The 27,728-nt window shown below is 43.1% G+C and overlaps 2 non-coding genes across 2 annotated transcripts; both read left to right on the top strand.

The window, feature by feature from the left end:
- The first annotated feature begins 23,522 nt into the window (after positions 1 to 23,522).
- Positions 23,523 to 23,606, top strand: TRNAL-AAG (transfer RNA leucine (anticodon AAG)). The gene has a single exon. It is a non-coding gene; the product is annotated as a tRNA-Leu (tRNA).
- A 1,913-nt stretch (positions 23,607 to 25,519) lies between these two features.
- On the top strand, positions 25,520 to 25,603 carry TRNAL-AAG (transfer RNA leucine (anticodon AAG)). The gene has a single exon. It is a non-coding gene; the product is annotated as a tRNA-Leu (tRNA).
- Positions 25,604 to 27,728: the final 2,125 nt, after the last annotated feature.

The raw sequence follows: 27,728 nt of genomic DNA, 5'->3' as shown, positions 1-27,728 counted from the left end.
CACTGAGCTCAGAAATTGTACAAGATGCTCTGGAAGCAGCTCATCCATCTTCACAGCATCCAGCTCCTGTGCTGTTGGGGGCCATGGTAGCTCCTTTGACTCTTTGAATGCCTTTATAATGTGAGAATGGAGGGTGAGTGCTGCTTCTTGTCGTTGGTCAGCTGTTCCAAGTTTGTACGCACATCCAACAGCTTCATCTACAGTAATGCTAGAGCTGTATATGAGGCTCAACTCAATACAACCACGGTGGGGCACCTTGGAGAATGTGAGTTCACGAGATATGTCTTTGTCTCCTTGTAACCGTCTTGCCAATTTCTCACTGCGGTATTCAGGATTAGGAAAACCTTCACTTTCCAGTGTCTTCATGTACAAGTTGCGCAGGGATCTTAGCAGGACGACTTCTTTGCGTTCAATCACATTCCTAAGAATGTAATCCTTTACTACACAATAGGACTTGTCATGTGCTGCTATATTTCGGGCCTGCAGGCTGTCAATGTTGTCTGCTGCCTTTTCTGCCCTCTTCCTTCCACGCTCATGGTTTTGGTACTCACTATTGAAGTTGTTTCTGCAATATGGATGATACTTAGCTTCCATTGCAAAGAGGTCCTTGCCCTGCACCTTGCGATAAAGAGCCTCTTTCTTCAATTCCTGTGCTCTAGGTTCGATAACTTTCCAGGCTGGTTCCTTGTGTTTCCAACTCTGAAACGTTGTAAGCACTTCAGTCTTGCCCTTGAACTTGGTAATTGCTTGGTCACAGAAAATACACTGATTTGGAAACAAGAAGGAACACCGAGCTTCTTCAGATTGACTTGACAGAGATTTGAGATGGCGCAGGGAGTCCTTTATCGATGATGATGATGATTCACCAGATAAAGAAGCCGTTGACACTTGTAAACGATCTAATTTCCCTGAGAAGCTTTTGTAGCAGTTTTGATGATAGCCAGTTTTATCCAAAGGCAAGCCCTCTAATGTCAATGGTATTTGGTCACAAATATTCTTCATGCGGTATGGTGAAGTGGCTGCTTCACAGAGTCTCATCACGAATTCTTTGTAGATATAATAGCTTCTCGCTTTGCCCCCCATTGCATGCGTTGAACGCAGTAAAATTACCATAGACAGAAAGACTTGATACATGTAAAATACATGTTTGGGATCGAATTCTCTTTGGAGGCACTTCAGCTGTGATACAATGTTTCCTTTTCCCCATGGTCGGTATGTATGAAGTCATCAGCCTGAAAATAAAGTAAAACATTCGCTAGCTACCAACTTATCTAGCTAGCTACCAACACTAGCTAGTCAATAATACAGTCAGATTTGATTTCTGTAGGCCTATGATAATAATAATAACTGTTGAAAAATTACTTGTAGGCTTGTACATGACTATAAGGTATATCTTAATAATAGTTTCAAATACTTACTAAGAAAATCCTTGAGATTGTTCCAAAAGAGAGAGCAGTGGGAGAGGGAGACTGCCATCTGCAGATACCAACCAACGGCAACCAACTGTCAACCAACTGCCAACCAACTGCCAACAGCATAATATAACTGCTACATATAACTGTTAAAAATAAACCCCATGGGACATTATTTCAGCTTGGTACCCAATATAATCTTCAAATAGACACTTAAATGATTAAGAAAAAACTGGTGGTGAACAAAAATTCACCCTATGCGCTTGAAAAATGAAAAGATAGTTGGTTATACACACATTTTTGGCATTTTTTTGCTGTTTTTGTCCGGAAATAGAGTCACAATGTTGTCAAATGTCTAAAATAACCATCCCATTGAATTCGTGGGGTCAGAATTGTATGGAAAAGTGTATTAATTTGTCTGTATGTTGTTTACTTCAAAAGTTATGCCTCTTTCTACATCAATTTTTTTTTTTCGGTTTCGGGTTAGTTGCAATAAAGGGTTAAAAATTAAGCCTTTTGGACATTATTTCAGCTTGATACCTGGCAGATTCTGAAAGTAGACACTTTGAGGATTAAGAAAAATCAGGTGGCATAAAAAAAACCGGGGGGGGGGGCGCGTGGACCCCTATGTCCATCTAGACTAATGACAATCTTCTCCATTTTGCCCTATTTTCTGCATCTCCCCTTGTTAACCCCCTTGCCCGCATTTCTTCTTCAACCATCTTTAGCCAAGTCTTTCTCGGTCTTCCCCGTCCTCTACTTCCTTCTACATTCATTTCCATCACTCTTCTCAACCAGTCATTTTCATCCTTCCTCAACACATGACCAAACCATCTCAACCTGTTCCTCTTCACAGCATCAATCACAGGCTCTATTCCCATCTTTCGCAATTCATCATTTGTCTTCCTCTCTCTCAACAATACTCCACACATCCACCGAACCATTCGCATTTCCACCCTTTCCAGCCTTCGTTGCTGCTCTACGTTCAATGGTCTAATTCGCTAATGGCTAACAAATTAAAACAAAAGTTATTTTAAAATTATAGAATTTTTCAGAAAATCAATTATGTTTTTGATTTTTCACTGGGTAATGAATTGTTTTCAGAAAATATCAGTCGACTTATCTCACCCATGAGCTTCAACTTGAAACTTTTACTGCCAGAGTATAATAAGAATTGCTGAATATGGCATCTGCAAATTCTATTGTCCGTTTTATTTTTCCACTAGAATTTTACAGTTGCTTGCAGGTGTGTAACAGTGCTGATGCTACCAAATCATGCAAATATGTACATGTGCGAGTAAAAATAAAAATAACCAGATGTGATATTATATGGATATCCCCCACAACTTGGTTTTGAAGGTGTCGAGGGAGGATGAAGTGCTGTGGTCCTCCTCCAGGTGGTTCAAATCCCTGCAGATGTGGGAGAGGAAGGATGAGGCAGATACCTGAATACTGCAGTATCATAAAGCAGAATCCATGTCCTCTGATGTGTGAGGATGCTCCAGTGAGGTATGCACTTCCCCTGATGTCCACAAAGTCGTAGCGAATGCGGTACATGAAGGCAAGATGGCTTTGGGGTCGTTTACTCTCCAAGGTGGGCCATTGTAGTTCTTCAATCATGGCGGTGACACTGCTGGTGCAATCATAATTACCGGTGGCATACCGAACACCTCTGCACTGAACCATCTCAAGCTTGTAGATTTTCCATGATTGTGAGGATCTCATGCTGTTGCAGCATAATCCATGATTGGTCAGATGGAAGTTGTCAATGTAGTCTTCTTTATTCTACAGTTGCATTGGCTGAAGTTTTGATTCAGGGAGACATTGGTGGAGTTAGATTTTTTTTTTTGTATGCAAAATCGAGGTTCGTGTAAGAGCTAACATGAATCACAAAAAGACAAACTGACACATAAAACATAAGGTAAAGGGAGCGGGAGACAATATGGGGAGAGAGGGGGTAGCACACAAGCACAACAGTTGAGAACAGATACATCGGGAGATCTGTGGATGGGGGAAGGAGATAACTTGGGGGGAGGAGGCACGGGAAAAGGGGGGGGGGGGTGGTTATCTTTCTTTCTTTCTTCTTTTTTTTTTTTTTTTTTTCCAATCTTTCTTGACAGTTGCATCCACATGGATGTCGAAATTTAGCTTTGAACCTAGATTTGTTCACAGATCTGAAGAGGGAAATCAGTGGTCTTATTCCTCAAAGAACACCGGCTCAAAGGTTCATTGAATCGTTTTATTAAAAATATCCACCGAAGAATAATTATTGGGCTTATAATTCTCCCAAGGAACACTTTAAGAATCTTAACAAAACTGACTATTTTGACAAACTGGAGAGTGACCAGATATTACAAATTTGACAGGGAAAATCTTTATTTCTTCAAAATCATTTGTCACGCACACATCTGAAATTTGGCGACATTGTTCGAAATAAGAAAAAACAAAAAACGATGTCTTCGATTTTTATTTGAAGTCGAGGGATATGACTTGTCGAATATATCTCTCTCTCTCAAAAAATAAGAACATTGACTTTGGAGCATTGAAGTGGTGCCTGGAACCATCTTGCACTCTCCTTGTCAGGATTGCTGGCCTTACTTTCTGTCTCACTCAAACTATATCTACCGGGCTAGCTTTAATCTCTCTTTCTTACAAACTAACACCATACACTTTTCATCACACACTTTTCGACTCTTTTATTTTAGGCATGGCATTGATGAGGGCTATACAGTCCATGCTTGAAGCCTCCAACATAAGAAATAAATAAATAATAAAAACCATTCAAACTGACACTGAAAAAGCTCTGAAATTGGTTTTAAAAAAACATCGTGAGCTATTTTAGTTCATGTCATTATCCAACGACACAGTGAAAAATAGGGAAAAACTTGTATTTTTTTCATACTGTCAGTCAAAATCTGACGAACACGATGTTCTCTAAAATGCAATGTTGTGTCTATTTTCAAAGAGTTGGAGTTTCCCAATAAGTCCATCATAAAATAGGCAGCCCTGTTCCTTGGAGTTGACGGCACTCACGAAAAGACCCGGGCAATGAAAAGAAGCTCCTGCCAGGCGATACTGCACTGATCCAATCGTTACCTTTGTACTATATGTTCGAATAACTGAACAGAGTTTTCCAATTCTAACCAAGTCGGCAATTACTCCCGCTAGGGAGTAATGCTGCATTCGCTCGTGTCCGCGTGTGTGTGTGTGTGTGTGTGTGTGTGTGTGTGTGTGTGTGTGTGTGTGTGTGTGTGTGTGTTCGTGTGTTTGTGAACAAGATGTCTGGAAAAGTTCTGAACGGATTTGGATGAAAGTTGGTGGGATGATTGCACTTGGGATAACGAAGAATTGATTAGTTTTTGGTGAAGCTCAGGAAATTATTCCGGATCAAGGAAGTTTTTTGGGGAATTTTTTTATCTGTTTTCATTTAAAAACCATTTTCTCTGCACTAATTGGACCGATTGAGAGCAAATTTTTACCAAAGGAGGGACTCGGTCTGCAGAATATTTTAATGGTAATTATGACGTCACAGTCACAGGTCACGTGGTTCGGCCGCCATATTGTTTTGAGTGAAAAACACTAAAATCCTATTTTCTCCAAAACGCCTGAACAGATCGAGGCCAATCTTTGCAGGCAGAATCGCATACCCATGACGAACAAAAAAGTCAGCGAGCATGACGTCATGCATCATATGGTTTCAGAGTTATGACGTTTTTAAGCACAAACATTTAAAACCTAGCTCCTCCCTCATTTGTGATCTAATCGAGGGGAAACTTCAGAGATCTGTTCAGCATATCAGTCTACTAAAATGCCCTTTTGGAAGTTGCGATAGGTCACGTGGTTTGGCAGATATCGTTAATTAAACGCAAATAATAAAAACATTTATATCTCTTGAACCACTTCATTGATCGACATGCAACTTCAGACTTTAGTAGAAGTCACGAAGATTAACAAGTTTGCAAAATTTGAAGATGATTGGATGTACGGTCTGGAAGCTGGAAGTTGTTATTGCGTGAAGAAGAAGAGTCTTCGACGTGGACGATTAATTATTTATGACATGTACAGACCGGCAGGCATCATTTGACACAATGTCCCGGGTTAATTTGAACCTCAAATAAATTACAATTCCAGATTTGTCAATGACTGAGGGATATTAACAAACAAATGAAACAGATTTGGCAAAATTCGAACTTTTTTTTTAAAGATCGCATATTCACCCAGGGTTGTGAGAGTCTGAAGAAGAAGAAACCTCACATGGGCTTCCCAGACCAAAAAATAATTCTGGCTCTGCGATTTTCAGGTTTGTTTATCTATATAGCTACATATCTGGGCAGAGTCTCTTGTCACTGAACTACTCCCTGGAACTTTTGTTTCCGTGGTTGTGAAGCGTTTTTAATAACGTGGTGATGGTTTTGAATCACGTGGTGGTGAGGTATTTTGAATTATGTGGTGGTGAGGTGTAAAATGACATGGTGGTGAGGTGTTTTTAAATCACGTGGCTGTGAGGTGTTTTTAATTTCGTGGCTGTGAGGTGTTTTTAATTTCGTGTTTTGTGGCTGTGAGGTGTTTTTAATTTCGTGTTTCGTGGCTGTGAGGTGTTTTTAATTTCGTGTTTCGTGGCTGTAATGTGTTTTTAATTTCGTGTTTCGTGGCTGTAATGTGTTTTTAATTTCGTGTTTCGTGGCTGTAATGTGTTTTTAATTTCGTGTTTTGTGGCTGTGAAGTGTTTTTAATTTAGTGTTTCGTGGCTGTGAGGTGTTTTTAATTTTGTGGCTGTGAGGTGTTTTTAATTTCGTGTTTTGTGGCTGTGAAGTGTTTTTAATTTCGTGTTTCATGGCTGTGAGGTGTTTTTAATTTCGTGTTTTGTGGCTGTGAGGTGTTTTTAATTTCGTGTTTTGTGGCTGTGACGTGTTTTTAATTTCATGTTTCGTGGCTGTGAAGTGTTTTTAATTTCGTGTTTTGTGGCTGTGAAGTGTTTTTAATTTCGTGTTTTGTGGCTGTGAAGTGTTTTTAATTTCGTGTTTTGTGGCTGTGAAATGTTTTTAATTTCGTGTTTCGTGGCTGTGAGGTGTATTTAATTTCGTGTTTTGTGGCTGTGAGGTGTTTTTAATTTCGTGTTTTGTGGCTGTGAAGTGTTTTTAATTTCGTGTTTTGTGGCTGTGAAGTGTTTTTAATTTCGTGTTTCATGGCTGTGAGGTGTTTTTAATTTCGTGTTTTGTGGCTGTGAAGTGTTTTTAATTTCGTGTTTCATGGCTGTGAGGTGTTTTTAATTTCGTGTTTCATGGCTGTGAGGTGTTTTTAATTTCGTGTTTTGTGGCTGTGAGGTGTTTTTAATTTCGTGTTTTGTGGCTGTGAAGTGTTTTTAATTTCGTGTTTTGTGGCTGTGAGGTGTTTTTAATTTCGTGTTTCGTGGCTGTGAGGTGTTTTTAATTTCGTGTTTTGTGGCTGTGAAGTGTTTTTAATTCCGTGTTTTGTGGCTGTGAAGTGTTTTTAATTTCGTGTTTCGTGGCTGTGAGGTGTTTTTAATTTCGTGTTTTGTGGATGAGGTGTTTTTAATTTCGTGTTTTGTGGCTGTGAGGTGTTTTTAATTTCGTGTTTTGTGGCTGTGAGGTGTTTTTAATTTCGTGTTTTGTGGCTGTGAAGTGTTTTTAATTTCGTGTTTTGTGGCTGTGAGGTGTTTTTAATTTCGTGTTTTGTGGCTGTGAAGTGTTTTTAATTTCGTGTTTCGTGGCTGTGAGGTGTTTTTAATTTCGTGTTTTGTGGCTGTGAGGTGTTTTTAATTTCGTGTTTTGTGGCTGTGAGGTGTTTTTAATTTCGTGTTTTGTGGCTGTGAGGTGTTTTTAATTTCGTGTTTCGTGGCTGTGAGGTGTTTTTAATTTCGTGTTTTGTGGCTGTGAGGTGTTATTAATTTCATGTTTTGTGGCTGTGAGTTGTTTTTAATTTCGTGTTTTGTGGCTGTGAAGTGTTTTTAATTTTGTGTTTTGCGGCTGTGAAGTGTTTTTAATTTCGTGTTTTGTGGCTGTGAGGTGTTTTTAATTTTGTGTTTTGTGGCTGTGAGGTGTTTTTAATTTTGTGTTTTGCGGCTGTGAAGTGTTTTTAATTTCGTGTTTTGTGGCTGTGAGGTGTTTTTAATTTCGTGTTTTGTGGCTGTGAGGTGTTTTTAATTTTGTGTTTTGTGGCTGTGAAGTGTTTTTAATTTCGTGTTTTGTGGCTGTGAAGTGTTTTTAATTTCGTGTTTTGTGGCTGTGAGGTGTTTTTAATTTCGTGTTTTGTGGCTGTGAAGTGTTTTTAATTTTGTGTTTCATGGCTCTGAGGTGTTTTTAAATTCGTGTTTTGTGGCTGTGAGGTGTTTTTAATTTCGTGTTTTGTGGCTGTGAGGTGTTTTTAATTTTGTGTTTTGTGGCTGTGAAGTGTTTTTAATTTTGTGTTTTGCGGCTGTGAAGTGTTTTTAATTTCGTGTTTTGTGGCTGTGAGGTGTTTTTAATTTCGTGTTTTGTGGCTGTGAGGTGTTTTTAATTTTGTGTTTTGTGGCTGTGAAGTGTTTTTAATTTCGTGTTTTGTGGCTGTGAAGTGTTTTTAATTTCGTGTTTTGTGGCTGTGAGGTGTTTTTAATTTCGTGTTTTGTGGCTGTGAAGTGTTTTTAATTTCGTGTTTCGTGGCTCTGAGGTGTTTTTAAATTCGTGTTTTGTGGCTGTGAGGTGTTTTTAATTTCGTGTTTTGTGGCTGTGAGGTGTTTTTAATTTCGTGTTTTGTGGCTGTGAGGTGTTTTTAATTTCGTGTTTCGTGGCTGTGAGGTGTTTTTAATTTCGTGTTTTGTGGCTGTGAGGTGTTATTAATTTCGTGTTTTGTGGCTGTGAGTTGTTTTTAATTTCGTGTTTTGCGGCTGTGAAGTGTTTTTAATTTCGTGTTTTGCGGCTGTGAAGTGTTTTTAATTTCGTGTTTCGTGGCTGTGAAGTGTTTTTAATCTTCTATATATGCTAACTATATATCTGTGCAGTGTTTGTCTTGTGTTGTCTTGTCTTGTGTTGTCACTGAACTACTCCCTCAGACTTTTGTGAAATCGTACTATTCCAACTTGACCCACGGCGGGAGTATGCGCTCTACTGAGTGGCGTTCTAGTTGGAGCAACAACAACTGGAGGATTCTCGTGGACAGATCTGTTGAACTTCCGGATCCCAGAACAGTAACAATACACTCCGGAAACAAAAAATACATCATTGCATGATCGACCTTTGATATGTGAAAGCGTCATAATTACAGAAGCACAAAATATGAAAAGTACTAAGACTATTATATAGAAAGGAAATACACGTGCTCATGTGGATTCATTTTTTGTTGTCAATCACAAATTTAAAGATTTAAATGATTACCAAAACATAAGATTGTGCCTTTATTGTTCGTTATCAGAAGAACTTACCGAGACGTGACGTTTCCATCTTCATCATTCTCATTGACTTCTTCCAGAAAGTCGTTGGATGGGTTGGCATCTGATGAAAACTTTCCTCCACATCGGCATTGGGGAGATGTTCTCCACCCATTCAGCAGCTCTTGCAGTTCTATTTTCGCTGATGCGCCCTTCTCTGGAATGCTGAAAATCACATGAAACTTCATAAAGGTAGTAAATGTGGTGGCAAACTTGAGACACTTAGTTGGAACAGATGTATGACATTTGTGCATTGTGATGCCCCCAGAACTACCCATGCTACACACGGTAAAAATCCGTGCATCGCGAAACGACGTGCATCATCACTGGTCTTGTAATACACTCCACCACCAGGACTGGCGCTACACCATTCACATTCACATAAAATAACTCCCCCTTCCCAGACACTACCAGCAAAGAAAACAACACCTTTATGCACTAATTGAAGTGATGCTGATCCGATGTAGCAAGTCTGGATGTAATGGGCCCAGAGCTGAAGGTGGACTTGCGAGACAAACACACACAATCTGTGATTTACAGTAAGGATGACTCCATTTTCTAATGCTGCTTACAGACACAACAATTGGTTATTTTCATTATTCCTTTCCTGAAGTTTGTCATCGCAACTTACAGCTGATGGCACTGAACAAAATTGTCGCCAACCAAGCCAATCAGTATGAATAATGAAAATTATGAATAACCCACATGGCTCCCTATATTGGGTCAAAATATGCAAAAGTACTTACGAAAGTGTGAGTCCTCTGCATTTGAGCTTCATCCGTGTGGGCTTTGGACAGTCCTGTCTGTCACAGGTGCTACTCAGCATTGAAAGCAACTGATCACTGATGACCAATGCAAAGAGGTTCCATTCTGAGTTCCACACATTCACTATGGATGCGAGACTTGGATCCTTACCATGAGCCAGAGAATGAGACTTAACTACTTCGGAATCAAATCTCTTCGGAGAATCCTTGGCTATTGCTGGTCAGACTTTGTGTCCAATGAGCATTTGCTGAGAGAGACTCAGATGAGATTTGTTTCTTGTATGGTCCGTGAGCGTCAGCTGCGGCTGTATGGACATGTGGCTCGTTTTCCAGACGCTGATCCAGCTCACCAGATCAGATCACCAGACCAGATCTCAGGCCTCGTGAGTGAAGGAGGCTAACGGGCTGACCGCGTGTCTCTTTGTTTCAGCAGGTTGATCGGCATCTCAAGGAGATAGGGATGGGCCAGGCATCAGCCTGGGGGGTGGTCAGACGGAGGCCCCTGGAGTACAATCAGAGAGTGGATGCGGCGAAGCGCTGCTCCGATGCATGCTCCCATACCTAACCGTCCTGTGGGGTGGGGTCCAGCCCAATCGGGAAAGTTCGGGTCCTGTCAGCAGTTACGTAGATTAGACTGGTCAACACCCAAGTTGGTTCTGACTTATTTTCAACTGTTTCTAAATAATTTGGTGCCCACGAATCCGAATCTGACCTTAAAATTTCGCTATCACGTAACCTTGACGTAGTACATCATAAGTGTGGAAAAAATATTTAGAGCATGCGAATTCCTTGATTAAGTCTCAATAAGTCTATTTATTGTCACAAAAAATAATATGAACTTAAAGTTTTTATTTACATCACCTAAAAAAATGTAAATCTCCAAAAATAATATGAACTTTAAGTTTTTATTTACATCACATTAAAAGTGCTTCTGAACTTCTGAACTCAGCGGTCGATAGTTGTCCTGGTACTCTCGTTCTCTCAGTTTTTTTCCCAGGCTTTTCACCCCATACTTCCTTGTTTCAAATCTTAACTAAAAAAAACAAAACAAAAACGAAACATTTCCTTTGTTCTTTTCGTTCGTTCGTTCTTCGACCACCTGTTTCACCCTCATTTTCATGCCATTCCCCAGATATGTTTTGCCCTGTTCCTTTTGCGGACATATTTTGCTCTGTTCACGTGACTCATGGTTGTCCCTCTTGGCGGCCTCTCCCCGTTGGTATTTTTGGGAATATTAGATTGTTCTTCTCGGTTCTGTTTAAATATGTTTAAACTTTCCCCTACAGTGTTTTATTCAGTGGTATATTACAACATGCTGTTTTTCTTCCTATTTAAAAGGCTCTTTTCAATTTCCTCTCCAACTCATTCTACTTCCAAAAAAAATTCAATCTCTTATAATTCTAAATCACGACATGCTCGAAATTCATATTCATTCCACCCCTCCACCATCGTTCTTAAACGGATCTCCAACTTGAAAATCACAATGAACCCAATTTGTTATAAATGTTCGTCTTTCATTCATCATCCAATTTCTAAACTCGCGCCTTGGCGCTCCCTTCCAAATCTCCCCCTTGCCCCTCCCCTCCTAAACTCTCCGCTTGCCCCTCCCCTCCTAAACTCCCCCCTAACCGTTCCCCTTCAAAACTCCTCCCCAACCCCTCCCCTTCAAATCTCCCCCCCCCTACCATCCCTCTCCAATTCTCCCCCCACCCACCTCCCTTCTCCAAGCTGCCTCCTCCCCACTTCGTCTCCCTTCTGTCTCATACCTCCACCTCCCCCAACCTTCGACCTTCCTCTGCCCCCCCTCAAACAACCCCTCACTGTGCCTCATCCCATCACCATCAAACCTTTCGTCCTCATCCTTCCATTTCTTGTAACTCTTCTGTAATCTCTGACACACTATTAACTGCTCTTCCTACCTCCCCCGCCCATCCTTCATCTGCCCCGAACCCACCACTCCCCTCTCCTGCACCCGATGCTCCCCCTCTCTCCTCATTAACGATATGGACCTCAAACATCCAGGGCCTTTGCTCAAACCTGATTGATCTCTCCATTCAGGTTGCTTCTGACATTCCAGACATGATCTGCTTAACAGAAACTTTCCTCCTTCAAGATGTCTCTGATTCCTTAATATATCTTCCTGGTTACTCCCTCATCCGGTATGATAGACCTGAGCCTCGTCCTGGTGGTGGGGTTGCTATCTTTATGAAAAACTCTCTTCCACACTCTCCTTGAACTGCCCTCTCTCCACCCCACCCCAAGGAGTACCTCCGGCTATGGCTTCCTCTCAGCTACCACCTTTTGTTCATATGTGTTCTGTGCCGTCCTCCAAACAGTGATGACTCCATTTACATGTCGCTGTCTAACAACATGGACCAACTTATATCAACTCATCCCAACTCTCTCTTCCTCATATGTGGCGACTTCAACTGTCATCATGCCAGCTGACTGAGTGTGGGTTCCTCTCTCACCAGCCATGGCACCTCACCAAAGGACATCTGTGCCTCATTTGAACTGACACAATCTGTCAATTTCCCGCCCGGGATCTCAGTCAATGGAGTATCTTCTCTTCTAGACTTGGTTATGACAAACTTCCCTGCAAATGTCTGCTGCTCTTCTTCTGCTCAAAACGGTTCTTCTGATCATGTGCTTGTTAAAGTGGACATCTCTCTGGCCATTCTCAGAGAGCCTCCTCAGTGCCGACGAGTCTGGCATTTCACTCAGGCCGACTAGCACGGGCTGCAAGCAGCCATCAAACATCTGGACTGGTCTCCCATCTCTACTGCCTCTGACATCAATTCTTCCTGGGAATTCTTCCAAAGCAAACTGCTCTCTCTCATGCACAGATTTATGCCATCTCGTCTTCAGTTGTCATACCCTTCCTCCCATCCATGGAACACTGAATCTTGTGGTGAGGCAGTTGCCCTGAAACAACTTGCCTTTGCCTCTCAGAAGGCAAATCCAACTGAAGGTAATCTCATTTCCTTCCACCAAGCTCGGAACAAGTGTGTGTCTACCCTCCGGAGTGCCAGGAAGCACTATCGCTCCACAATCAAGAATGAACTCTCAAACCTGTCTCCTTCCTCCAACTCCTGGTGGCATCTGGTAAAATCTGTTTCTGGTGTTTGTTCCCCCTCCATCCCCTCCCTCACCTCAAATGACTACAAAGTTGACACCGCACGTGACAAAGCCGAATGCCTAAACTCTGTGTTTGCCTCAAAATCTTGTGTCCCAAACCCATCTCTCTCTGTTCTCACCTTACCCAGTCGAACCCAACTGCTCCTGGACTCTGTGTCCTTCTCTCCTGACAAGGTGGAGAAGTTTTTGTCAAATCTCCACTCTGATTCTGCAACTGGACCAGACGGCATCAGCCACGAGTCATAAAATCCTGCTCTGCCGCTCCATCTCACCCTCTCTCTGTTCTTTTCACCCTCTCTTTTGCTCAAGGTCATCTGCCAGCATCTTGCAAATCAGCAAACATTACCGCTTTACATAAAAAAGGTGCAAAAACAGATCCTTGCAACTACAGACCAATCAGCCTGCTCCCAATTATCAGCAAAGTCATGGAATCCATCATTACTTTGGATATCAAATCCTTCCTCTTCTCCAATGGCTTGATCTCTGATCATCAATTTGGATTCAGACCAGGTCATTCTATTCTGGACATGTTGCTTCTGCTGTCTCAACAATGGATGGAGGTCCTCAATGCCAAACAGGAAATCAGAGCAGTCTCCCTCGACATATCACGTGCCTTCGATACGGTCTGGCACCCAGTTCGGCTCACCAAACTCTCCTCCTATGGTATCCATGGAAATCTCCACACTTGGCTTGCAGATTTCCTCTCTGGCCCTAGTCAATGTGTGGCCCTGAATGGATTTCTCTTATCGCCCCTTCCCGTTCTGGCTGGAGTTCCCCAATGTAGTGTTCTGGGCCCTGTGCTTTTTCTGGTCTTCATCAATGATCTCTCCGACTCTCTGGAAAATCCTCTCTATCTCTTTACTGATGACGCCACTCTCTGCCGCTCCATGCTTCATCCCTCAGATCGGCAGCCTGCAGCCTCCCCACTCTCTGCAGACCTGGACAAAATCACAGACTGGTCAAACAAGTGGAACATTTCTTTCAATCATGACAAATCTCACACTCTTACTATGTCTCTCCGAAAAGACCGACTGGAAAACCCTCCCATCTACTTTCTCAACAATCCTCTCCAAGAAGTTCTGTCGCTCAAGCTTTTGGGTCTCACTATCTGCCATGATCTTTCTTGGGAAAACCACTTTTCCAAGCTGGCCTCCAAAGCCAGTCGCCGACTGGGCATCCTCCATCGTACGAAGTCCTTCCTTGGCACACCTGAGCTCCTCACCACATACAAGGCTTTCATCCGCAGATCAATGGAATACTGCTCCCCCATCTGGGCCGGTGCTCCTGCATCACACCTTGCTCGGCTTCACGCTGTTGAAGCCAAAGCTTTCAGAATCATTGGAATCCCTGCGATGAAGTTAACTCTGAGGGCCTTTCACTCACTCACCGCACGCAGGTTGGTGGTCTTTCTGTCTTCTACCGACTCCTCTCCGTCCTTTCTCCCCCAGCTCTCTCTGTGCTCTGTCCCCCAAATATTCTTACAGGTCGCACAAGATCTGCCAGCAACCCTGTTATGGCTAAACTGCCAAAATCTAGACTCTCTGCTCACCTTCACTCTTTCATGCCCCTTTTCTCCCGCCTCTGGAACAAACTCCCCCACTCCCTTCAATCCCACTCCTCCCTCCAGGTCTTTAAAACAGCTGTTCGCCACCATCTCTTATCTTCCCCCACCCAAAACCTTGATATTTTCTACCCCCACTAATTCACCCCAGATACACTTTTTCGAAATTCCAACTTCTTTCCTGGAAGTCCTTGCAGTGTCCATATGTTTTATACCTTTCCCACTTCCCCCCAAGCCCTCTCCCTCCCAAAGTTCTCTCGAAGTCCCTGCTCTCAAATGTTGTGTTTGTGTCCTTCCCCCTCTCTCCCCATCTTGTCTACCGACTACTGCTCCCCTTATTTTGTGTTTTATGTGTCGGTTTGTGTCGGTTTGACTTTTTGTGTGATTAATGTTAGCTCTTTAACGAGCGTTGATCTTGTATACAAAAAAAATAATTCACGCTGTAAAGTCCAACAGTAGTCGCCCATCATGTTTGGATTGAATCGGCCTTGATATCGAGTCTCCATGATGGCAATTTCCTGGTGAAACCTTTCCCCATGTTCATCACTGACATCGCCAAGATTTTGTGGAAAGAAGTCCAGATGAGAATGGAAGAAATGTATCTTGAGTGACATTCGAGCACCGAGTGCCTGTTAACTCTTCAACAATTGTCCACAAGCTCTTCATAATTTGGTGCTCGAAAATTTCCAAGGTAATTGTGAGCATGAGCCACAAAGCTATCCCAAGCAAGGCTTTCCAGCTCAGATAGTCTCGTTACAAAGTCCTGATTAGTGAGTACAAGAGGAATTTCGGCTGTGGCTGATATTCCTATGGTATGCTGGTTCTCAAAAACTGGATGTGCTCGTGAAAATTGGATATCATCATCGAAATCTACAGGTTCATGTTGGTTAGAATCATCTTAATATATACGAGAACCATAAAACTTTTAATATGTTGTTGATCAGTGTTATTGTTGTTGTTTTTGGAGGTGGTTGCATGGCGGGCCTTGTAGATGTAAAAAAAACGTAGGGGAAAAATCACTGGAGAAAAACCTCGCTCCCAACTTCTGGGGCGGGTAGAAAATGTCAGACATCACACAAATAATCTACCTTAACGACAAGCTTTAATTCTACCATGATAAAAAAAATCTCCATTGATCAACAAACCTTAACCAAAATTCAATAACGTTTGTACAGCCTCCTTCTAAAGACTGCGTTCCCTGGTGGATGCAACAATACCCAACGTTACCTGCGGGGCCATCCCAATTTACCTAATCCAAATTGCCGTGGGCCCTGTCCTTCTGGTACAGTTTAATGACATGGATCGGTGGACCTTCCCCCACACACTCACCCATAAACCACAATAATCAAAAGCATTCATTCCAACCTTGCAAATCCATGGTTTAAATGTTATTACACATGTGTGATCCTCAATTAGGCAGTGGGGAGGTACCAAACAACCAAGATGGTGGGGACGCTTCAAGCTGTGGTGCCCGCAGTCCAGAAACAAGTCACCCGACTCACGACTTCTTCACCCAGTCCCCTTCCCCCCTTTATCTATTCGGTCCTTGACAACCAAACAGCACCCTCGCTATACCTCCCACCGAGGAGGGTCTCCACACCATCTAGGCTCTCTCAGCCTCTCCTGGGTCGCCAAGGGTCTCCCTGCCATTGGTCACCCAACCAGACCCCCCCCCCCTCCATTGGTTCCCCATTTCCAGACACCACTGGCTGCCATGGACAAATGACCTCAGAGGGGGCCGCACTCACTGCTCCTCCAGAGCTTAATCCATTCCTGTTTACATACACACCTTCCCCACCCATAAAATCCAACATGTCATTCCCTCCCCCGCTGCAATTCAATTCTCAAACACTGGTGGTGCAAAAATGGTGGTTGTGTTCATAACTGCCATGGCCTGCATACATCTTCTAATCCACATTCACTCTCCAAACACAACTCAACCCTTGACACAAAACAAACATAAACATCATCTTCATCTGGGAGCCATCATTGGCATCATCTTTGATCAAACCCTCTCCTTCGACAAATACACTAAACAAATCACAAAGACAGCCCTCTTTCACCTGAAAAACATCGCCTGTCGCCGTTCATCCCTCTCCTCCACGGCTGCAGAATCCCTCATCCACGCCTTCATCACCTCCCGTCTGGACTACTGCAACAGCCTCCTCTATGGTTCACCCTCAATAATCATCAATAAACTCTAATACATTCAGAACTCCGCTGCCCGTCTACTCACCCATTCCCGGACCCGTGACCACATCACCCCCGTCCTTTATAAGCTTCACTGGCTCCCCACCCCCCACAGAATCCAGTACAAAATCCTCCTCTTGACCTACAAAGCCCTCCATAACCTGGCCTCATTCTACCTGACTGACCTCCTCTCCAGACACACTCCCACCCGCAACCTCCGCTCTGCTGGCGCCAACCTCCTGCCCCCCCCCCCCTTCCAGACCAAATTCAGATCCTGGGTGGACAGGGCCTTCTCCATCGCTGCTCCCACCCTCTGGAACTCACAACCTCACACCATCAGAGACTCCTCCTCACTCACCACATTCAAAACATCACTCAAGACCCACCTGTTCAACACTGCATTTAACATTTAACCCACAGCATTTAACCCCTGACTATCTCTTCTCCTTCTCCTTCCTTTTGCTTTGATTAATTATTTACCTATTTATTTTTGTCTTTTTGCAGTTGTTCTTTGTACTCTGTCAAAGCGTCTTTTGGCTTCTTGAAAAGCGCTATATAAAATAAATGTATTATTATTATTATTATTATTAACACAACAATACAATTCTGGTTTCCAAACCGATTTACCAACCATTGGGTCACTCTCACCTGCTCCCATCCGAATTACCCATGTCCCAATTTCTGAGAAAGAACTGAACACTTGGGACAGTAAACATCAAGGACTGTAAACCTTACCTGAAGCGCAGGTCGTCGCAGGTTGGTCGGGTCCAAGAGTATCATCCACCACTCCTAATTTCCCTTTTTCCCATTGGGTCAATCAATTTTCCCCAAATTTCTCCCTTTTGTCCGGCTGACCTGGCATGCATGTGGATCCATTTCCTCTGGTGACCTCTACTACACTACTACATTTGGCTACGACAGCTCCGCCCCTTACCATGCAAGGGCTATCGGATAAGTTGAACAGCCAAACCACCAACATAGGCCCACAAGTGTCCACGGGGATGCGACCCACCATTAATAATTTGGCCCCCTGTGAGGACAACGTCTCCACGAGCCCATGCTGGCCAATGTGGTGAGCACCTGTTGCCAACTCCGCCATTACAACGGCTTCGGACCTGGGGGGCACGGTCACAGTGTGTGGCACGTCCAGCCACGCCCCCTGCGCCTCCTAGAAATCCCCCATTCCAACCAATTGCAGCCTCTCAGTACCCAACCACATGTGACCTCGCCCAAGGTCTAGTTGACAGTCGTGTTCCACCAGGAAACTCAATCCCAGAAGACATTGGTCACACACCTCAGCCACCGAAGCCACCACATTGACCTCCAGACTGCCCAACTTTATGGCCACAACCGGACTGATGATGTAGCATTTAGTGTGAGGGAAGAATTGAATGAAGAAGAAGAACAATTTGTTGAGAAGGTACCTGGATGTGATGTCACATGTGGAAATTGTGAAGAAGTGAAATCATCACATCTCCAACACATGTGACAAAAATGCAGCAACGAACTCTGGGATCATCAGGTGTAGATCCACCTTGGGTCATCCACTACTAAATCCATAGACCATAGAAATCAGTGCTTCGTTTGTGTGAAGGAGCGAGATCGCACAGGTGAACATCAACTACGACCTGTGAGTACGAAGGATAATCGACAAAATGTGATATGGGAGCAAGAAAAGGTACTCGGTGATGATGATATGGTACACCGTATCCAGGTATATGGTGACAATTGTGCTGACGTGATTGATAATGACTTCCGGTACCACAAGTCCTGTTTGTGTACAAATATGACATAGTCTCACCTGCAGATGAAACACACCTGTGATCCAGTACATGATGATACTCTGCAGTAGTTCACCTCTTACAAAGATGGTAACTTATCTGAAGATCCGAACACGATCATCTTTCTGAGTTCACTTCACCACAAATACAGGTGCTGGTTGTCCGTACCTGGTATAATGAATACCACTCTATACAGGTGCTCCATTCTCAAAAAGGAATGAAGAATAGTACGCACACTGTGGATCAAGGGTCATGATAGAACCACAAAAAGGTAAATCTTCTGTCATTTGTTCATCAGGTATGTCAACAGGTTATCTTCTATCAAAGGTTACCTGCCTGAAGAAACGTGCAGAGGAAAGTGGTGACGAATCCACAACCACAGGTGCTCATCCTGAAAAGAACGTTAACTTCCACCATTCTGCTAAATCATTCCGGAATGATGTGAAGGACACCTCTGAGAAACTGAGAAGAAGAAGAATCCAGAAGATGATCCATCGCTGTTTAGTCATCGCTATGATTCTGAACCTGAATGTGTACCTGTGTCACTCTGCAATTATGTGACCTGGATGGTGAATGATGCAACTCAGGAGATGAATGAGTCAGAGATCAATGAGTCAGACTTAAAGTGCAACCGAATGTATTAGGGTCAATATACGAAAGAAACTCACCTAACCCCCCAAAAATTGATACAAAAGGTTTTTCAATGGATTCTGGTACCATTTGGCATGGGAAATAACATACTAAAAATCTAGTAACATCTGACTTCCGGAAAGGGGTCATTTTCAAGATGGCGTCCAAGATGGCCGGGAGTTTAAAATGGCCATATCTCAATTACTAGTACTGACTGCAAAGCCGCAATGAGCCGGCGAAGCCAAAATCTCTTGCCACTATTTTACCCATCACCATGGCATCAGTAGGTTAGGTAGTTGGTAGTAGGTAGGTAGGTAGTTGGTAGTAGGTAGGTAGGTAGTTGGTAGTAGGTAGGTGTAGTAGGTACCGTACCTGGTAAGACTTGGTAAAAGAGAACAGCAGACAATCCTCCCCAATACCTGCATACCTCTTTCCACTATTTTACCCATCACCATGGCATCAGTAGGTTAGGTAGTTGGTAGTAGGTAGGTAGGTAGTTGGTAGTAGGTAGGTGTAGTAGGTACAGTACATGGTAAGACTTGGTAAAAGAGAAGAGCAGACAGTCCTCCCCAATACCTGCATACCTCTTGCCACTATTTTACCCATCACCATGGCATCAGTAGGTTAGGTAGTTGGTAGTAGGTAGGTAGGTAGTTGGTAGTAGGTAGGTGTAATAGGTACCGTACCTGGTAAGACTTGGTAAAAGAGAACAGCAGACAGTCCTCCCCAATGGCAATACCTGCATACAATACAATAAATGTCACAAGAAGCTTAAGGAAGTAACTATACGATGTGCTAGCTTAAGGCCTATTTTTAACTGGGCTTAACATACGTTTTCACAGTAAGTGTGTAGTCTTCTAACTTCAGTCGCTGTCAGGCGCCAGGGCTGGTTGTCTGACTGTCCGGGCACGGCAGCTTCGTCCACCAGAAGACGTTAGCTTGCAGTGATTAATTCGGTGAATTCCATCTCAACTTCGGATATTTCCGGCCGTGAAAAACTATCCGTATTTCTAAACTAAATATGTAAACCGCTTATACCATATTTCTGGCCGTGAAAAACTATCCCGTACGGCCGCGAGATTTCTAAAAAATAATTCTTCGTCAATTTTAGGATATTTGACGCCGTTTTCACCGTCCGAAACGCGTAATAATAATTGGTTCTGGTGTTTGATGACGATTTTCGTTGAAGATAACGAAGTTGGTCTTAACGTATTTTAATTACTAATTAGAGGTTTCATGAGATTGTGAATTAAAGAACGACGGGTGAAACAAACTCCTATTGAACTTTTTCGCAATTGTTTTATGCAAACTTCCGCATCTGGTCGATGGCGCCCATCATTGAGCGCTTTCATTTTAGAAATATTTTTGCAAATGCTCGACTCTCATTGGGTCCGGTGTTTGGTGACGCATTTTGTTGAAGATAACCAGGCCCGTGCGGGCCGATGTTGGTCTTAAATTATTTTATTAATACATCGGAGGTGCATAAGATTGTGAATCAAACGATGACGGGTGAGAGAAACTCCTAATGAACGTTTTAAATTTGTTATGCATGCTTCCGCCCACGCAAGATGGCTGCGCCCACTGCGCTTCGGATTCTCGAGCCAAGGCAAAATCAGGTTTTCAACATAATACGTACTCGTTTATTGACAACACCGGCTTCGCAGGCTATTATTCAACCTAGAAAGGTGGTTTTGGTGTCTAACCCTAGGTTTTAGGGCCCAAGGAATCCAATTGAATCAATAAAATTACCATCAGTTAATTATTTATTGACAAGTCCAAGATGGCATCCCAAGGTGACATCTTGATCCACTAAAATGGCTCTGTCGAATTGTAGTCAACCTAGAGAGATATTTTCAGTGTGTATACCTAGGTTTAAGGCACCCAGGAAATCATCAAAATTACTTAAATAAGCACAAAGTAATCAGGTAATCCAGGAAGCCAGGTTTACCAGCCCATTATGCATTTGTTGTCTTATACAGTTAGTCGCTATTCATCGTCAAGTGTCGTGCTCTGCATGACGTCTTCTTTTTATAATTAGTCGTTTGGGTCTGCTGCGGGTGTGTAACTTGTCTTTCTCAAAATAATTTTCACTCTACTATGAATAATTATACTTTCCATAATTCTGACGCGTGATGAGACTATGTAGTCAGGTTGGATGAGTGGTCTAAGGCACTGCGTTCACGTCTCAGTACTCCTCTGGAGTTGTGGGTTCGAATCCCACTCCTGACATAATTGTTTTGACACTCTCAATGACGTCGTGGTTGGAGTGTCTTCTCTGAGTGTTCGAGGTCAGTGCTTGGAGTCCTGGCTGAGTCAGCCCAAGCAAGTTTAAAAGAGTTTGTTCTGCTTCCATGCTTGACGCTCAGCATTTTTTTAAAGAATAGAACACGGACAAACAACCATTGTCTGGTAATAATAGTGCAAGCTGTATAGCATTCTGGTTTATTCAGACTAAGTTTTCGCTCTCCCGCTCTCTCTGTGCTAATAAACATTTTGTTTTAAAAACCTGTACATGGTTATTAGTCCCCAACTGGTGTACACCGTGGGGGACTGGAGGTTTGCACTCCGTCCCTCCGTCTGTCAGTCCGTCAGTCCATCAGTCCGTCACGCAAAGAACAGTTTTCCGCACTTGTTTCCTAAACTCTTAATGCTTATGATTTCAAACTTGGTGCATGGTTTCCTCATGATAAGTTACAGATCAAGTTCGAACTTCACCACGTTTCGATCATTTTGGACAAAGTTATGGCACTTTGAACTTTGGGAATTTCTCCAACAGTTTTCCGGACTATAATTTGAGTGCGGTAATTCATAATACTGTCTTCTGTGACAGTGCCACCCAATGCCGGGAGGGCACATGTATTGCAACGCAATACTCAGAATGCTTGTTCACTTTGTCATTTAGCGTGATTGAATGGGCTTTAAAAATCCGGCAATGGGCCGATTGGGAAACGCATATAATGCGCCGTTCAAAAATTACGAAACACGTTTCTGGGTCTTGATTAAACCGAAGTATTAATTAATTTAACACTCGACACAAAGCCAATGGAAACGTGACGAAGCAATGCTGGCAGTCCATAATCAGCAGAGGCTTGAAAAGGCCGAATGCACTCATCCCTGCACGAAACAAGATGGCGACCATATCACTTCGTCTTAGCACGATGGTGGGTGGAGTCAAGCGTCAGATGTGGGTGTGGTCCGGCAGCTGTCCAGCCAATGGGTGCACATTCCAAAAATCGACCCCCAGCAAGAATTCCAATTGCAGCAGCAACAACAGCAACCATTTTGAATTTTTTTGTGAATTTCCAACATTGTTTTCTTTATTTTGAAAGATTATTTCCAAACGATGCTGAACATGCATCATCTGGTCAAGGTGATGTTAAACTTGTTTCTCTGTAAACAACATGAATGCATTTTTCTCTGTCCTTTTGAAAAAAAATTTGAATCAACAGGATGTTGTGATGACAAGGAGTCAGGATGTTGTGATGACAAGGAGTCAGGATGTTGTGATGACAAGGATTCAGGATGCAATGTTGACACAGTGTCAGGATGGCCGACTGGTCAAAGGTGCTGCAATCAGGTTGCAGTCTCCTCTGGAGGTGTGGGTTCAAATCCCACTACAGACATGATTACTATTTTTAACAACCTCGAGACGTCATCGTTCATCCCAAAGACTTTGAGGAAATTGAAGAACATTTGCACATTGAGTCACTAAATTGGAAAATCAACTATTTTTGAGGTCAAAAGGTCAAAGGTAAACTCAAGGTCAAACCTCTAAAATCATCAATTTTCATCTGAAAAATCATCACTTCACATCCTGTTAATCCGACCTTTGATCAAGATCGTCAATTTTAATCTTGATGAAATGGACAATTTGATGGATCAATGGCAACCTTTTTTGGGGCGGTGGGGGTGGATTTTGCAAGTGTCGTGCTCTGCATGACGTATTCTTTTTATAATTAGTCGTTTGGGTATGCTGCGGGTGTGTGACTTGTCTTTCTCAAAATAATTTTTACTCTACTATGAATAATTATACTTTCCATAATTCTGACGCATAATGAGACTATGGAGTCAGGGTGGCGGAGTGGTTCAAGGCACTGCGTTCAGGTCTCAGTCTCCTCTGGAGGTGTGGCGTTGAAATGACATGATTCATGACAATGACATGACATGTGGGTCCTGACATCATCATTTTTTTTAACAACCTCGAGACGTCATCGTTCATCCCAAAGACGTTGAGGAAATTGAAGAACATTTGCACATTGAGTTACTAAATCGAAAAACGAACAATTTTTGAGGTCAAAAGGCCAAAGCTAAACGCAAGGTCAAACCTCTGAAATCATCAATTTTCATTTGAAAAATCGTCACTTCACATCCTGTTAACCCGAGCTTTGATCAAGATCGTCAATTTTAATCTTGATGAAATGTGGAATTTGACGGATCAATGGCAACCTTTTTTGGGGCGGTGGGGGTGTAATTTGCAAGTGTCGTGCTCTGCTTGGTGTCTTCTTTTTATAATTAGTCGTTTGGATCTGCTGCGGGTACGTAACTTGTCTTTCTCAAAATAATTTTCACTCTACTATGAATAATTATACTTTCCATAAATCTGACGCTTAATGAGACTATGTAGTTAGGGTGGCCGAGTGGTCGAAGGCGTTGCGTTAAGGTCACAGACCTCCCCTGGAGGTGTGGGTTCGAATCCCACTCCTGACATGATTGTTTTGACTCTCTCAATGACGTCGTGGTTGGAGTGTCTTCTCTGAGTGTGCGAGGTCAGCGCTTGGAGTCCTGGCTGAGTCAGCCCAAGCAAGCTTGAAAGGGCTTGTGCTGCTTCCTTGCTTGACACTCAGCATTTTAAAAAGAATGGAACACGGACAAACAACCATTGTCTGGTAATAATAGTGCAAGCTGTATTGCTTTATGGTTTACTCAGTCAGTAAGTTTTTGCTCTCCCGCTCTCTCTGTGCTAATAAACATTTTGTTTTTAAAAACCTGTACATGGTTATTAGTCCCCGACCGGTGTACACTGTAGGGGACTGGAGGTTTGCACTCCGTCCCTCCGTCTGTCAGTCTGTCGGTCCGTCAGTCTGTCGGTCCGTCAGTCCGTCAGTCCGTCACGCAAAGAAGAGCTTTCCGCACTTGTTTCCTAAACTCTTAATGCTTATGATTTCAAACTTGGTACATGGTTTCCTCATGATAATTTACAGATCAAGTTCGAACTTCACCACGTTTCGATCATTTTTGACAAAGGTATGGCACTTTGAACTTTGGCAATTTCTCCAACAGTTTTCAGGACTATAATTAATTTGAGTGCGGTAATTCAAAATACTGTCTTCTGTGACAGTGCCACCCAATGCCGGGAGGGGACATGTATTGCAACGCAATACTCAGAATGCTTGGTCATTTTGTCATTTAGCGTGATGGAATGGGCTTTAAAAATCCGGCAATGGGTCGATTGGGAAATGCATTTAATGCGCCGTTCAAAAATTACGTAACACGTTTCTGGGTCTTGATTGAACCGAACTAATAATTTAACACTCGACACAAAGCCAATGGAAACGTGACAAAGCAAAGCTGGGCAGTCCATAATCAGCAGAGGCCTGCACAGACCGAATGCACTCATCCCTGCACGAAACAAGATGGCGACCATATCACTTCATCTTGGCACTATGGTGGGTGGAGTCAAGCGTCAGATGTGGGTGTGGTCCGGCAGCTGTCCAGCCAATGGGTGCACATTTCAAAAATCGACCCCCAACAAGAATTCCAATAACAGCAGCAACAACAGCAACCATTTTGAATTTTTTTGTGAATTTTCCAACATTGTTTTCTTTATTTTGAAAGATTATTTCCAAACGATGCTGAACATGCATCATCTGGTCAAGGTGATGTTAAACTTGTTTCTCTGCAAACAGCATGAATGTATTTTTCTCTGTCCTTTTGAAAAAAAATTGAATCAACAGGATGTTGCGATGACAAGGAGTCAGGATGTTGTGATGACAAGGAGTCAGGATGTTGTGATGACAAGGTCAGGATGTTGTGATGACAAGGAGTCAGGATGTTGTGATGACGAGGAGTCAGGATGTTGTGATGACACAGTGTCAGGATGTCCGAGCGGTCTGAGGTGCTGCCTTCAAGTCACAGTCTCCTCTGGAGGTGTGGGTTCAAATCCCACTCCTGACATGATTCTTTGTTTTAACAACCTCGAGATGTCATCGTTCATCCCAAAGACTTTGAGAAAATTGAGGCACATTTCCATATTGAGTCACTAAATTGGAAAACCAACCATTTTTGAGGTCAAAAGGTCAAAGGTAAACTCAAGGTCAATCCTCTAAGATCATCAATTTTCATCTGAAAAATCTTCGCTTTGCATCCTGTCAACCCGAGCTTTGATCAAGATCGTCAATTTTAATCCTGATGAAATGGACAATTTGATGGATCAATGGCAACCTTTTTTTTGTGGCGGTGGGGGTGTATTTTGCAAGTGTCATGCTCTGCATGACGTCTTCTTTTTAAAATTAGTCGTTTGGGTCTGCTGCGGGTGTGTAACTTGTCTTTCTCAAAATAATTTTCACTCTACTATGAATAATTATACTTTCCATAATTCTGACGCTTAATGAGAATATGTAGTCAGGGTGGCCGAGCGGCCTAAGGACACTGCGTTAAGGTCGCAGTCTCCGCTGGAGCCGTGGGTTCGAATCCCACTCCTGACACGATTGTTTTGACACCCCCAATGACGTCGTGGTTGGAGTGACTTCTCTGAGTGTGCGAGGTCAGTGCTTGGAGTCCTGGCTGAATCAGCCCAAGCAAGTTTAAAACAGTTTGTGCTGCTTCCTTGCTTGACACTCAGCATTTTAAAAAGAATGGAACACGGACAAAGAACTATTGTCTGGTAATAATAGTGCAAGCTGTATTGCTTTATGGTTTATTCAGTCAGTACGTTTTCGCTCTCCCGCTCTCTCTGTGCTAATAAACATTTTGTTTATAAAAACCTGTACATGGTTATCAGTCCCCGACCGGTGTTCACGGTAAGGGACTGGAGGTTTGCACTCCGTCCCTCCGTCTGTCAGTCTGTCGGTCTGTCAGTCTGTCGGTCCGTCAGTCAGTCCGTCACGCAAAGAACAGCTTTCCGCACTTTTTTTCCTGAACTCTTAATGCTTATGATTTCAAACTTGGTACATAGTTTCCTCATGATAAGTTAGAGATCAAGTTCGAACTTCACGACGTTTCGATCATTTTTGACAAAGTTATGGTACTTTGAACTTTGGGAATTTCTCCAACAGTTTTCCAGACTATAATTTGAGTGCGGTAATTCTTAATACTGTCTTCTGTGACAGTGCCACCCAATGCCGGGAGGGGACATGTATTGCAACGCAATACTCAGAATGCTTGTTCACTTTGTCATTTAGCGTGACGGAATGGGCTTTAAAAAATCCGGCAATGGGCCGATTGGGAAACGCATTTAATGCGCAGTTCAAAAATTACGTAACACGTTTCTGGGTCTTGATTAAACCGAACTAATAGCCGGCGAAGCCGGTGTTGTCAATGGACGCGTACGTATTATGTTGAAAAAACAGATTTTGCTGGATCCCTTGCCTTGAGAATTTCGAAGCTTTGACGCACCAAATCGCTCAATGTAGGCCGCCATCTTGCGGATGCGGAAGTATGCATAACAAATTTGAAAAAGTTCAATTGGAGTTTGTTTCACCCGTCTTTGTTTGATTCACAATCTTATGCACCTCTCATTTGTCATTAAAATACTTTAAGACCAACCTCGTTATCTTCAACGAAAATCGTCACCAAACACCGGAACCAATGAGATTCGAACATTTGAAAAAATATTTCAAAAAAGCTTATTACGCGTTTCGGAGGGTGAAAACGGCATCAAATTGTAGTGAAAATGGATCAAAGTTGAACCCAGGTGTGATTCTCACTTAAACCGCTGTGCGGCATCTATAAGACCTCGGACGACCGCCGATACTTTCTATATGATGATATATGATGAGGAAGTAACAGTGATATATGATGAAGATGAAGTAACGGTGATAATATTCTCTATGATGAAGTAACGGTGATTTCTATATGATGAAGTAACGGTGATAATACTGTTGCGGATATGGAATTTGGCCTCTATATCCGCTTGTAAATATTCCCCTATTTCTCCAATACTCCCCAACTATCCCCAATCCCCCATTCCCTAGTCCCATTGTCTGTAAACAACACCCAGTAGAGCCGACCTTCCCCTTTTTCCCCCATTAAATGTCGTGCCCAGGTTCACCGCATCTCACGTAGACAACTATAGGACATCTTGCTAGTTATTCTTAGTCTATGTCAGTTAAGGACTCGTTTCCATTAATTCTGACTCTTCGTTGCACCAGAATGTGATTATATGGCACCTGTTAGGAAGTTTAGGACCTCCCCTTACCTCCCCGCATCTCTTCCTCATGGAGCTGAAGCAGCAACACCAACTACAACAACAGCGGGGGGCGGCGCGGCGGCGGCGCGGGGAGTGCGCGTCCTCACTCCGGCTTGGTTAGCCGCCATGGCCCATGTGCTCCAGGTTACCTCCAGGTTACGGGGTTACCACGAAGGGGCTGGCTGTCAGCTCCTCGTCAAGGGTGGAGCCCCGGTAACCCCCCCGCACCCAATAAGAAGCAACGGGCCGATTCCATCTGGGGCGGAGCTAACGAGCCGAGGGCGTGTCACTCCCCGCCGGATATACGGAGCGACTTCCGGACGTGACGTGAGATGCGCCCTGACCTTGGAGAAGAGAAGACGCCACCCCCCGAGCGCTGCAATACCTCCCCGCATCTCTGGACCGGACCGTGTTTGATCCTG

The sequence above is a fragment of the Myxine glutinosa genome, chromosome 1, assembly GCF_964187855.1.
Source record: "Myxine glutinosa chromosome 1, kmMyxGlut1.1, whole genome shotgun sequence".
NCBI classification, from domain to species: Eukaryota; Metazoa; Chordata; class Myxini; order Myxiniformes; family Myxinidae; genus Myxine; species Myxine glutinosa.
This window is presented reverse-complemented; position numbering and strand designations above follow the sequence as displayed.